Below are 14,614 nucleotides of genomic sequence, written 5' to 3' on the forward strand. Positions count from 1 at the left end.
TTTTTTTTTTTTTTTTTTTTTTTTTTACTTAAATCCTTTTTCCATATTCCCTCAAGCAACACTGGGACAATATGACAGAAGACCGGAATGTGAGAAAACCTAATATCGCTGAAGAATATATACTATGGTCGCGTATACTCTTTGGAAGTGGCGCCTCAAAGAATCGGCAATAAGCTCCGCTCAAACACACCTAAGGAGTAAGTATTGCCTGGGAAGGTGATTTCTAATGACTAAGCCAAACTACAACTCATCCCGACAAAAATGAGGCCGATTTCCAGCGAGATATTTTCTAGTTTGCCGGAATATTGCCAAGGCGAACCTTGGCGAATATGTAATGTTTCAGAAAAGTACTTGTTTCTCCCTTGTAAAATGCTCTGAAATATCCCTAAATCTATTCATTAATATTTACCCCATACCAGCCAAGTAGCAATTGTGGTAAAGTGGATACCAACGTGTAATGGCGACATGGACGTACCAAGTTCGAATCCCGATAATTCCATAGCACCACCTTAACTGCGAATGTTTGTCACCTTTACGTGGTCCATCTGTTACATAGCAACGGCTGTGTTTCAGTGGGAACGTTAGAATAACACTTTTAAGGATTAGAGATGACTCCAGGCAGAAGTCGCATAGCCAAGCGATTTCCAGACCAAGACTTTTTGTCTCTTTGACTGGCGAAACTACGAGCAAACAATATGTGCCTGGACCTAATTGTGAAGCAGCAGGCAGCGCACACAGTGTGTAACGAGGCGAACTATTCGTCTCTCTCTCTTTCTCTCTCTGTCTCTCTCTGTTCCTCACTCCCTCCCTCCCTCCTACCCAAGTGGCCTGCCGTTCTAATGTTTTCTGTCAATCTCTCTTTTTAAAAATAAACAAACGTTCTTCTCTTGAATATTTCATTCCGCTTGACGGCTACACTTTTGCATTTCCTTTTGATTAAGTAAAGGCTTTTTTTTGGGGGGGGGGTTACATGAGGGTCACCACTTATCAAGGCCCAGAGACCACTCGAGGATAAGGGTTTAGTCATTGTGATTTTAGCGTAGTAAACGTCAGTGGGAGTTTTGTAACTTGGATTACTTGGAGGGGGGGCGGTTAAGAACTTGTTCACGTTATTCTTGAAGACACTCAGGTTGTAGTCAGCTGGAAAGCAGGCAAACGGAATAGAGTTCCACGGGCGTTTCTTATGATATTATAAAATGCCTTAGATCATCTCGAATATTTTGATTAATATTCAGTAGTAAGTCTTATATTTTCTCATTTGATATGTGAAAGATCTTTTGAAAAAAAAAAAATAAGTGGATTTTATAAAAATTCTAACCCAAATACTGTCTACGATTATTTGTTTATACTTTTTGGACCATTACGTTTGTTTGGTTTTTTTTTTTTTTTTTTTTTTTTGTTTTGTTTTTTGTTTGTTTGTTTTTTGTTTTGTTTTGTTTTGTTTTTTTGTTTGTTTGTTTTTTTGTTTTGTTTTGTTTCTTTGTTTGTTTGTTTTTGTTTTTTTGTTTTTTTGCATTGTTATCAGCCTTCACAACTGTTTTGTAAATATTGACGGCTGAATAGGGTTTTTAGCAGATGAATAGATTGACGACGATAACCCGAGTGTATAATAGTTTATACACCCGTCGGTTAGTGAAAGTTGAACGTTTTCTGTAATTACATGTTTCGCGAAACAAACGGAGAAACCAATAGCAACAACTGAATAGTACTGGTTAAAGTTATAACACGGCGATTCATACTTCATGTGTGAGACGGGAAGTTGCCAGTCTAATAGAGATCACAAAAGCTATGAGTGATTAACGCTATCTCCTTCGTAGCCGTGAACCAACAATCCAACGACTGAAGTTAAGGAAAAGCTTCCTCAACCCTATCGAACAGTTAACAGCACCTTAGGAAGAGACCAGACTACAGATGTAGACTAAGGGATGTACCTCCTCATACAGACATGGAAATGCCTTTCTTTTCAAATAAGAAGCAACCTGACTTCAATGAAAAACGCTCAATCGACTGAGAACATGAATGGGGTGATCAAAAGGTGCTTTGACCAGATGAAATTACAAAACTGAGCCAATCACCTGCTAATGTGGAGAGGAGGATTATACGATGCCACATAATGCCTTGTTTGATCTCCCGTGTGTAACCGGTGCAGCTTGAAAGATAATGTAGAATGCAACAATAATGCAAAGGACTGAGTAAATAGTGGGAAACTATTATATTTTTCCCGATTCCGATACAATTACCGATTCCGTACTAAATTCCCGATACGATTACCGATTATTACTACCAGAAGTGAAAGATTGTGTTTTAAGCAAAATCAAATAAGAATGGCAATAAAAAGAATCGTTTTTGACATCGGAAAATAGGTACATTTTTTTTTCGATTTCAATACCGATTCCGATACCTGTTTTTTTTTCCGATTCTCGATTCCGATTAATCGTCCCAACACTAATGACAAGGTGTTTCAAAGACACGCAAAGAACACACATTTGCGTTTTTAACCCCGTATCAATTATTCTAAAGTAATGATGACCGCGGTTGGACCACACACGTTTTGTTTGTTTTATTCAATTTTTTTTTTTTTTTTACTTTATTTATTCATATTATTTTGAGCGCATTTCTATTTTTAATTGCTTTAACATTTTTTTATTTCTTTCAATTTTTTTTTTTCATTTTTTTTACTTCTTTACATTTTGTTTAGTAAATCCATGCATCGGTCGAATGCTGTTTATTGCATACCGTCTAATCGATTACGTCAACGTGTTTTGGCTGCGGAGGTAACGTTCCTAGCAATTTGGGCAAATACAATAAAGGCAGTTATTCAGATTAATGAATCGACTTTAGGCGGGTTACTTTTACAACAATGTAATTGTTAACCGTCAATATTACGACAATCGGTATAATAATTGGATTTTGCAAGGGTAGCTCTTCTGTGTTATTCATTTTTTTTTTTAACATTGAACATGAAAAGGAAACTTGTTTTATTCCCTTTTATTTATTTTTTATTATAATTGTTTATAAACCAGAGAAATAAACATTATTATAGTTATACTAGCAACCCGACCGGCATTCCCCGGTCGTAAAATACGCTTAAATATGATATTTTGATTAGTGCAGATTTCGTATTTATTATTATATTATATTGGACCCAATATAAAGTAATGATTTAAAAAGTTAAAAACAAAATGACTCGTGCACAACCACCGAGAATCGAAACCAAAACGTTTAGCTTACGATTTACTTTTTCCTTTGACGTTAATGCCTGAGCTATGAAGACATGTATGCTGCAAGGCTAAAAATCAAAATATGAACCAATAGCTATTACGTTACGCATGCATATTCGTAATGCCGTCATTCGACCTTCACCTGGCAAATAGTATTCTTTGAAACTCCGCGGAATAAGGACTTTGTAAATTGTTTTTTAGAGTATTCAGTCGAACAGTACATTTTGATTGTAAATTTCAGCTTAGTTTTGATTTTCTTTCTCATATATATATATATATATATATATATATATATATATATATATATATATATATATATATATATATATATAATCAGCAGGTCCGATAGTGTGCGGTTGTAAAATGCGCTTGAATATGATATTTTAATTCATATTTTTTTATTAAAGAACCAATTCTCTATTGATAGGTAGTAGTTTCAAAGATTAAAAAAAATATGACATGGGTGCCATAAGTTAGAATCGAAACCAAAACATATGGCTCTCCAGTATTATTCGTTACCATTAGAGCTCAGTCCATACATACATGAAAACTTTAAAAAAATGTTGTTAAAGTTATAAGTGTATGCTTTACGCTTGCCAAATTCCATTTTTGTTTTCAATCTAGACGCTGAGTAGTTATTTTTACCTGTTAACAATCAAATCAAATTTGTTCCACATGTCCAAATCCTCTAAATATAAAGTTTCAAACACACACACATCCACACGCGCGCACGCGCGTGTGTGTGTGTGTGTGTGTGTGTGTGTGTGTGTTCTTTCCTTTTATCGTTTTAATGTTTACTCGACGCGCTGTATGTACAGTGCCAGGGCGTAGAAATTTCTAGGTTAGTGTGTGGAGACGCGTTTAAACTACTTGGAGAGAGGCATCCTCCCTCTTCGTTAAGGCATCTAGGAGAAGGAAAACTTTGATATAAAACATGGGGTCTCCCGTCTACTCTGTCCGTAAAAACCAATTACACCGACTCAGATTAGCAATTATATATATATGTGTGTGTGTGTGTGTGTGTGTGTGTGTGTGTGCGCGCGCGCGTGCGTGTGATGAGAATAATGGGAATAGTATTCTGACAAAATTTGTATTTCTCTACATATGTGTGTGTATGTATGTACGAGGTGACTTAAATAAGTTTTCAGGCTTTTTCGTATGCCACTTTTATTGATAGTACACACATGAAACTCTAGTCGTCTTCGAAGTAATCTCCTCCGGCTGCAATGCTCTTGTACCGTTCCAACAACTTCTGGAAGGCCCATGCAAGTCCTTCCATCTTGGTCAAATAGTCTGTGACAAGGATGGAGTTTAGAACTGGTGCATTGTTTTGGTGGAAATGTCACTGCCCCCATTCGAGGAATGCTGGCCTCTTCTGACAGAATCTTTTCCTGAACTCCCTTAAAACCTCAACATAGTATTCCTTGTTAACTGTCGTTCCAGTGGGAACCCAGTGCAAGTACATCATGCCCGTGCTGTCAAAAAAAGGGATCATAAGTTTCTGGGTGGATTTGTTCTCTCTGGCCTTCTTGGGTCTGGGAGAGCCAGCATACTTCCACCAGAACTCTGTCTCTTAATCTCTGGGTCATAAGCAGTAGATCCAGTTTTCATTGCAGGTCACCAGATCATCAAAAACTGCGGAATCTGAATTGATCAGCTCGACCATCTCACTGATGTCATGACAAAGTCTTTCTTTCTGGTCTTATCTTAGCACCTTTGGGACAAATTTCGCGCAAACCTTCCGCATATTCAATTCCTCGCGAATAACTGTGTGTACGGATCCCACACTGACATCAAAAGGTGTATTTATTGTCTCTATAGACAGACGACGGCCCTTTTTCATTAAATTCTTTATTCGGCCAATCAACTCTGGTGTTCTTACTTCTCTGCTCCTCCCACACATCTCAGAGACTATATGCTTTCCTTGTATCTCTTATGCCATTCAAAATCTGATGCTCGGTTTGTACAGGATAGTCTAAAAGCAGTCTGAAGCATTTCAGACGTTTTGTGGCATTTTTCAAGTTTAAAGTAAACTTTCATTGCATATCGTTCTTCTAAAGTGTCCTTACATCCAGATTGCATTTTTTAAATTCACCAGTTGTTGCAATCAGGCTTTAGTAGGGTGTATTCCAATTTCTGCTGGGGCTGTTTATTTAAACTTAAAGCCATATAATTGGCCAGTCATCTCATAAGATGTATAGTAATAAGATACTGAATTTTCAAGATTTTACGATAATCTTACATGCCTGTAACCTTATTTAATATATATATATATATATATAATTTATTATTTAAATATTTTTACGTGCATAAAAGTAAGTTATCTATAGACATGCGTGTTTCAAAATATCACTTCTCCTCAGTATAGCTAAGCTTGTTGATGAGACTCGAACTCGTCACTGTTATATAAGTAGCCTGGTGTTTTACCACAAGACCACGGGATCTCGTCAATTTTCATGCACGATTTTTATCGCTTTTAAATGTAAGATGTTGATTTATTTACTTATTATTTATAAGCGATTCTGTGGCATTTTTTCTTTTCGCTCCCTGAGTTATATAGTGTGTGCGTGTTAGTTTGTTCTTTCCTTTTACCATTATTACTATTTACTCGTACAGTTTCAGGACGTAAAAATGTTCAAATTAGTATCTGCAGGGGCGTTTAAAATCACTCAGAGTAAGGCATCCTCATGTTTCGTTAAGGAGAAGGAAAACTCATATATAGAACAGAATGTCTACGGTCTACTCTGTTTGTAAAAAAAAACAATTACACCGACTGAGATTAGCAGTTGTATATAAATATATGTATGTATATACGTGTACATGTATTAGCCATTTGAGGTGGTTGTATGTAACATTGCACCACTGGGCGTAAGAACTTCATCTGAGGTTACCGGCCAGAGGGAATGGGCTTCATGATGAGCACATTGGCCAATATGTTCCCCGTGCCTCCGGGGAAGAGTTTTGGAGCCAGAGAGTAGGTCAAGGACAGTCTGATATAAAACCTACGACCTGTGGACCTCGCTGTGACCGTCCCAGCTTGCTGGCCCATGACGGATGAGCCACGGGTGTAAAGGGTTGGACCGGTACCGTGCACACTGCACTTCCCCATAAAATCCATTGCACAGGCCTGAAGAACACGTCCACGTCCACTTGCCACCAACTTTACCAAGTCCTGTAGCGATGGGAAAGTGGAGAAAACGGCAGGTGAAAGATGATCACTGGCGGTTCAGGATATTGGTCGCCTGATGTTGACTCTGGAGACGACAACATCACTCGGCAGCACCCTGAATGATCAAACAGCCTTATCTAGGGACAGCTCTGCTTGCTCCACAAAGAGAGGGGCCTTGAAAATGTGGCCTAATAAAAGCTCGTTTCCATCACCCCCAGTTGGCTTGCCGCGGTCAACGGGCATCTTCCAATGCGGTCGAAATAGTACAAAGAAAGGAAGGTATGCATCCACCTGTAAGGGTGCAAAAGCACTGAAGCTGGCATGTTGGAATATCAGAACTATGCTAGACAAAGACAACAACAAATCTGAGCTTCGCTCTGCTTTGATTGCACTTGATCTGTCCTGACTTGATATCGACATCGCTGCACTTAGCGAGGTTCACTTAACTGGGGTTGGCAGCCTTCAGGAACACGGCGCCGGTTATACCCACTTTTGGTCTGGGAAACCTGCAATGGAGGGGCATTTCTCGGGCGTCGTCTTCTTGGTCAGAACCTCCATCGCTTCCATACTGGAAAGCCTTCAGACTGGTCATTCTGACCGCATCATGTCAATGCGCCTCCCTCTGAGGAATAAGTCATTTGCTACGCTTCTCAGTGTGTACGCCCCAACTCTTCAAGCTGAACCTGCAAAAAAAGACAGATTTTACTCAGAGCTCCGCTATGTACTGCGGCGCACCCCTGCAGCCGATAAGGTGATAATCCTCGGCGACTTTAATGCTAGAGTGGACCGGGATGCAGTTGCCTGACATGGTGACATGGCATTGGTAACTGCAACGAAAATAGGCGTTTGCTGCTGGAGTTTTGCATCGAGCTGCAACTCATCACCACAAACATCATCTTTCAGCAAAAAGACAAACTAAAGACAACCTGGATGTATTTTCGGTCCAGACATTGGCACCTCCTAGATTACATTCTAGTACGCCAAAGAGACCGCTGACATGTCTTACACACCCGAGTGATGTCTAGTGCAGAATGCCATACTGACCACCGCCTAGTGCGTTGCAAAATCCGGCTACACTTCAAACCCAAACCAAGAAAGGGAAGGTCACCCAAGAAAACGTACGAGCTTAGCAAACTACAATTAGCTGATATGAGAACTGTCTTCCAGGCAGACTTGCAGTCTAAGCTCAAAAACGTCAGCGACCCAGAGGAAAACCCTCAACTGAGTGACTCTAGGATAAACTGAAAACAGCCATCCTGCAGACATCTGAGGAGGTCCTGGGGTTTTCCATTTAGAAGAACCGGGATTGGTTTGATGATAACAATGAAGAAATACGAAAGGAAGAGATCAGCCGATCGAGCCTACTTGGCTCGCCCGTCCTGTCCACTGAGGGGAGCAGCCTTCCGTCACATCTGCAGCAAACTCCAGCGCAACCTTAGAATCTTAAAGAACGAGTAGTGGTCCAACTTCGCAGTAAGAACACAGCAGTATGCAGACGCTGCTGATTACAGAGGCTTTTATGAAGCCCTTAAGACAGTGTATGGCTCCACGCACTGCGTCCAGAGTTCACTGCGTAATGCGGACGGCCAGACGCTCCTCAGGGATGGAACATCTATCCTGAACCGTTGGTATGAGTATTTCCAAACTCTCTTCATTCAGGGCTCAGCAATCTTTCGCATCCCTCAACTGCCAGCCAAAGTAGAACTGGATGGACCTCCCTCTATGGAAGAAGTCAATGTGGCCACAAAACAGTTGAAGAGTGGAAAGGCGGCAGGAATAGATGGGATCCCACCAGAGATCTGGAAATATGGAGGCACAGCATTGCATAGCAGACTCCATGAGCTCCTTGTATGTTGTCGGGAGCAAGGACTTCCCACGGGACCTCCCTGATGCAGTCATTGTTACCTTGTACAAAAACACCCTGCTCTCCATCGCAGTTAAAATCCTTGCCCGTTTGCTCCTAAACAGGCTGATACCTTCCATCGCAGAAGACCACTCCCAGAAACGCAATGTGGTTTTAGAGCAAACAGAGGTACCACAGACATGGCCTTCGTCCTCAGACAACTGCAAGAGAAGTGTCGTGAACAAAGCAGTGGACTCTACGTAACATTTGTGGATCTGACCAAGGCATTTGATGCAGTGAGCCGGATTGGCTTTTGATTGATTTTGGAGCACCTCGTCCCTCCCAACTCCTTAACATGATAGTTCAGTTGTATGAGAACTAAAGTGGTCACGTCAAAGTAAATAACAACCTCCCAGAACCCTTTCTAATCGTCAATGGCGTAAAACAAGGATACGTTCTGGCACCGACTCTGTTCAGCATCTTCTTCAGCATAATGCTCAAGCAGGCGACCAAATATCTTGACGATGACGATGCTGTCTACATTCGCTGTCGCCTCAACGGCAGTCTGTTCAACCTCAAAAGGCTGCAAGCCCACACAAAGACCTTCGATCAACTGATCCGAGACCTCCTCTTTGCCGACGACGCTGCCCTTGTTGTCCACACCGAAACAGCATTGCAGCTCCTCATATCCTGCTTCGCAGAGGCTTCCCAGCTCTTTGGACTCAAGGGCAGCTTGAAAAAGACGGAAGTTCTCCACCAACCATCTCCCCGGGTATAGTACCGCCCTCCCCACATCACCATTGGCGAGACTAAGCTGAAGACCGTTCACCAGTTTACCTACCTTGGATGTACCATCACATCAGATGCCAAACTCGACAAAGAAATAGACAACAGACTGGCCAAGGCAAACAGCGCTTTTGGCAGATTGTACATCAGAGTCAGGAAAAACAAACACTTAAAAAATCGCACAAAAATCAGTGTGTACAGAGCCGTAGTATTCTCCACCCTCTTGTACGGCTCTGAGTCCTGGACAATTTACTGCCACCAATTACGACTCCTCGAGCGTTTTTATCACCGCTGTCTCCGCACCATTCTCAACGTCCACTGGAGTGACTATGTCACCAATGCTGAGGTCATCGAGCGGGCGGAAATCACCAGCATCGAGGCCATGCTGCTGAAGTCACAGCTACGCTGGATCGGGCACGTCTCCAGAATAGACGATCATCGCCTGCCCAAGATAGTCCTATATGGCAAACTCTCTACTGGACGTCGTGACAGAGGGGCACCGAAGAAAAGATATAAAGACTTTCTGAAGAAGTCCCTCGGTGACTGCCATATTGACCACCTCTAGTGGTCTGCTCTTGCTGCTGACCGTGTTATCTGGCGACGTACTATCCACCAGGCTGTCGCCTTCTTTGAGATCTCCCGAACAAAGAATCTGCGAGAGATGCGCTGCAGGAGGAAGATTCGGAAAGCCTCAGCAGCCACACCTGACGTGATTTTTGACTGCAACCGCTGTGGCCAAACCTGCTTGTCCCGCATCGGGCTCGTCAGCCACAAGCGTGGTTGCAGTCGATGTGGAAAACCCCCTTCATAGAATTTTCGTTTGCGAAGTACTGCATCGTTGAAAGAATAAAAAAATTAATAAGCCACTTTTTCTTCTTCATCTAATACGTTTGCACTGGTTTTAACCAGCAGAAATACACATTAAATAATTTATTAAAACTAAAGCTTTATTTTCTCATTCTGATCGCCTAAAAGCGGAGGCTAATATTTGCACAATAAATATATGCCGCTGTTTGATGAATACTGTTCGCTTATTTTTTTTATATTCATACTTTCCAGCTTGGAACATTCATTATATTCTTTTTTTACTTATTCATTTAAAGAATCGAACTGAAATAATGAATTAGCTGATATGAGAACTGTCTTCCAGGCAGACTTGCAGTCTAAGCTCAAAAACGTCAGCGACCCAGAGGAAGTATTCCCATTACAACCGTGAAATGGGAATACTGTGTGTCTACTATTTCACCTAACAAATTAATAACTAATGCTGTAATGAAAAATAATACGGAACACATAATAGTATTTAAAAACAAATACAACCATAATAATTGCTCAAAAAACATAAATTTAATGACTGGTAACATTATCCTATTATTCCTATTTACTTTACTACCCACGAGAGCAGAGTTACACATAAGGTCGGTTTTTAATGTGGGGAAATCCACCTCCTCAAAAAGGAGCACTCTGGATACGAACAAAAATAAAAATTGTCTCAGTTATGGAGGATTTTTCCTCCACTGACGAAAGACTGAAAAGGTGAACTGTAACATCAGAACAGATACTACACTATAAGTATAAAAAATATGCATAACCTCTTCAAACACTCGATAGTCGCACCACATTCGAAGTATTGGTGATCGATCACCATGTTAAGAACGGCTTTCTAATCAAGCACCCTTTGCAGGCTGGACAATCAGTGCATATGACCCATTAGTTTGATATAAGTTAAAACACAATAATATTATGCAGGTAGGTTTCAACGTACCTTATATCGACTATGGAAACATTTGTTATATATTTGTTTTCTTAACACTTTTTCTTTCTGTGAAGTATGTTATTATTAAGAAGATGTGTTACAGCTAATTTTAGAAAAATGCTTGCAGTATACCGAGAAGAAAAACATTGGGTGACTTGAAATATACTGTCTTCGGTAGAAGGCAGTTATCTACCTCTGTTTTCGCTAAATGTAAAAACTTAATAAATACTTTTTTATATTATCACCCAGTACTTGCAGAGTATCACCCCGAACCAACACTAATGGCCAGTAACCAACAGTGCTGACAATCACAGGCAGTGGCTTTCACTAGCTGCCACTGGAAACCAATGCCCGACAGTAGATGCCAGATTATTTCATTTGGGTCTCGGCCGACAGTAACGATTCTGTTATAGATCTGTCATGATTCCACCGGGCAACGCCGGTTAACGGGTCCAGATAGTATATATTATATTATATTCATTGGAATAACATGGGGAGTAAACAACAACAAAAAAGAAAGAGATACAAAGGAACAAAATTAGGTTAGTAAACTCACCCAATCCTTTCTAAAACCCATTGTTTTTTTTTGTTTTTTTTTTAAACAAAAAATAAGCGAGTCAATCTCTTATGATATATTTGAAGTTTTAAAGGAATTTCGGTCCTATAGTTCCCTGTAGTTATACGAACACTTAGTGATTTGGGACCATTTCCATGGTCTTCCTATATATATATATATATATATATATATATATATATATATATATATATATATATATATATAACGGTTGTATTGATTGGTTTCCTAGATATAAATCCAATGATCCTCGTGTGATTATTAAATAGTGCTCAATGCAGAACAGAGCTGGTATATAGTCTGTTTATTATACAAACATTATTGGTTACATGTGCATTTTTCAGTGGTGACCACACCCAAATATCTTATAAAAACCAATATAATCTTGGCACCCGCTATGGTTTGATGATGCGTTGCCCCTAAATTGGGACTCCATTGAAACATGTATACACATATGTAACCAATAATGTTTGTATGATAAACAGGCGCATATATATATATATATATATATATATATATATATATATATATATATATATATATATATATATATATATATATATATTTTTCATACCCCTCGGATCTTTGAGATTTCTATAAGAATATTGCTCAAACCAGAAGGTAGACAATATTAAAGGGATTTCAAACAATAAATCAAGCATAAGCATTTAATTTAAACTCAACAAATAAATAAATTATGCAAGTTTGAAACATTATACAAAGAAAAACAATAATGGCACTAGTTCAAAATTATTCATACCTCTCTTACTAATAGTCAATAGCATGCCCTTTATTCTTAATAACTGCCTGTAACCGTTTTGGATATTTATCAACAAGGTTTTTACAAGCATCAACACTGATTTTTGACCATTCTTCAATGCAGTAGTTCTCCAAATCCCTCAAATTTCTAGGTTTCCGCTTTTTAACCTCAGTTTTCAATATGTGCCAGAGGTTTTCGATAGGGTTCAAGTCGGGACTCTGGCTAGGCAATTCCAAAACATTAATTTGATTATCCTCAAACCATTTCTTGACTATTTTGGCAGTATGTTTTGGATCATTATCCTGTTGAAGGACCCAGTTTGGTCCTAAATGGAGCTTCTCCGCATCCTGTCTAATGTTTTTCTGGAGTATCTCCAAATATTGCTCCTTCTTCATGGTTCCATCTATCTTGACCAAACTACCTGGACCACTAGCCGAAAAGGAGTCCCAAAACATTAGGCTACCACCACCATGTTTCACCGTGGGTATGGTGTTCTTTGGGTTGTAAGCTTCTCCTTTCTTCCTCCAAACGTAAGAAGCATCCATATGGCCAACCAATTCAATTTTTGTTTAGTCAGTCCACAAAATACTTGAGAAAACGGACTCTGGAGAATTCACATGGGTCCTAGCAAACTTTAGACGTGCTGCAGGGTGTTTTCCGGTGTGCAATGGAGTCCTTCTTGGTCTTCTTCCTTTCAGACCATTTTCATGCAGAGTCCTTTGCAATGTTTGCCTTGATATTTTTATGCCAGAAGACTCCAGATTTTCTAAAATGTCCTTAGTAGTGGTGGTTGGATTTGCATTAACACTTCTTACAATATTCCTGGTGGCTCTAGCAAACAGTTTCCTTTTCCTTCCTCTACCAATCAAGTTGTTTATTGTGTGGTGGCTCTGGAATTTTTTGATGATGCTCTGTACTGTTGCTGTAGGGACCTCAAATTTCTTGGAAATTGACTTGTAACCTAAACCATCCTTATGTGAATTCACAATTTTAGTCCTAAGATCATTACTAAGCTCTTTTTTCTTCCCCATTCTAATAATTTTTATTCTTTTATTGGTTTTCAGTTGATATCATTTTAATTTCTGAAAAATGCAAAAAACGAAATAAAATTAAACAAAGGTTGTATAAAAGCATTCAAAATAAGAATCAAACAGGAAACAAACAGTCAGAAACTCGATTAATACTGAAAAAATAAGGGGGTATGATTATTTTTTAACATTGCAGATTTTATAAATAGCTGTATATTTCTTTTATTACAAGTATCCCGAGATTTTAAAATGACGAAAATGATCAGAAGAGGTTTATTAAGAATATGTATCAATATGGACGTAAACAATAAATTCTTACGAAGTTACACCTAATAAACTCAATTTTCAAGGGGGGGTATGAATAATATCGGGCACAAGTATATATATATATATATATATATATGAGAGAGAGAGAGAGAGAGAGAGAGAGAGAGAGAGAATGATTTAAAATTCGTAAAATAGATACATTTAAAGTTTAAAGGATGGTATGTTCTTTTATCCCCGCCGGGGTTCACTTCCATTGTCTTCCCAAGTAAATTCACAGGCGAATACATTTGCACGTATTATGTAGATCCTCTAACTTTTGTTCTATATGAAACACACACACATGTACACAGACATTGTCTTTATATAGAAGATTATATGTCCAATATCATCGGAATAAGATGGCTGGTGAAACAGCAAAATCGCCCAAAAAGTAAGAAAAGAAAGAAATTAGGTTAGCAAGACTCACCCAATCCTTTCTACAAAGAGGCCGCCCATTGTTTTCTGGTTTGTTTAGATAAGAAAGCAAGCAGGCTAATCTTTTAATTGGAGCGGGAATTAAGTGGGTGCAAATAAAATAGTTATGGGATTGGTTTTAAAAGAACTCAAAAATGCATCTGCCATGCTCATGCGAATTTATTCATGATGCATTTTGTACTCACAACTCGCAATTTGTAACTGGATTTTGTTGAAGTTCTTGGAATGTAATCTTTTCCTAGTCCATCTTATTTAACGTTTAAGCTGGTGTTTGAAGAATAATTTATTAAGGATTTTATTTGCGAAAAGATATCAGGTTGACAAGAAAGTTCTTGCGGTTTTTAATTTTTAAATTTAGATGAACATATCTTGACTCAAGCAAACATTTATTGATCGAAATAAGCACCATCGAAATAAGCACCATCGAAATAAGCACCATCAGAATCAAGACATTTTTGCCAACGCAACGCAAGTGTATTTTTGCCAGTAACGTACAAATCTTCTGTTCTGACGGCGATGTCGCTGAAGGCGTTTTTGATATCGCTTAGGTTTTTGTAGCATTTCTCAAGCAGAATGTGGCCGAGATGCTTAGAAATGGCAGTTGACAGGTAAGAGGTTTAGGGAGTATGGCGGATGAAGCAGAGTTTCGAAACCCAAATCGTTCAAGTTCTGCAGGGTCGGTTTACCACCGTGCGGTCGGGCGTTGTCAAGAATAATTTGTCCTTTTTTCTGTTGA

The sequence above is a fragment of the Euprymna scolopes genome, chromosome 28 (genome assembly GCF_053919585.1).
Source record: "Euprymna scolopes isolate OS-2025 chromosome 28, ASM5391958v1, whole genome shotgun sequence".
Taxonomy (NCBI): Eukaryota; Metazoa; Mollusca; class Cephalopoda; order Sepiida; family Sepiolidae; genus Euprymna; species Euprymna scolopes.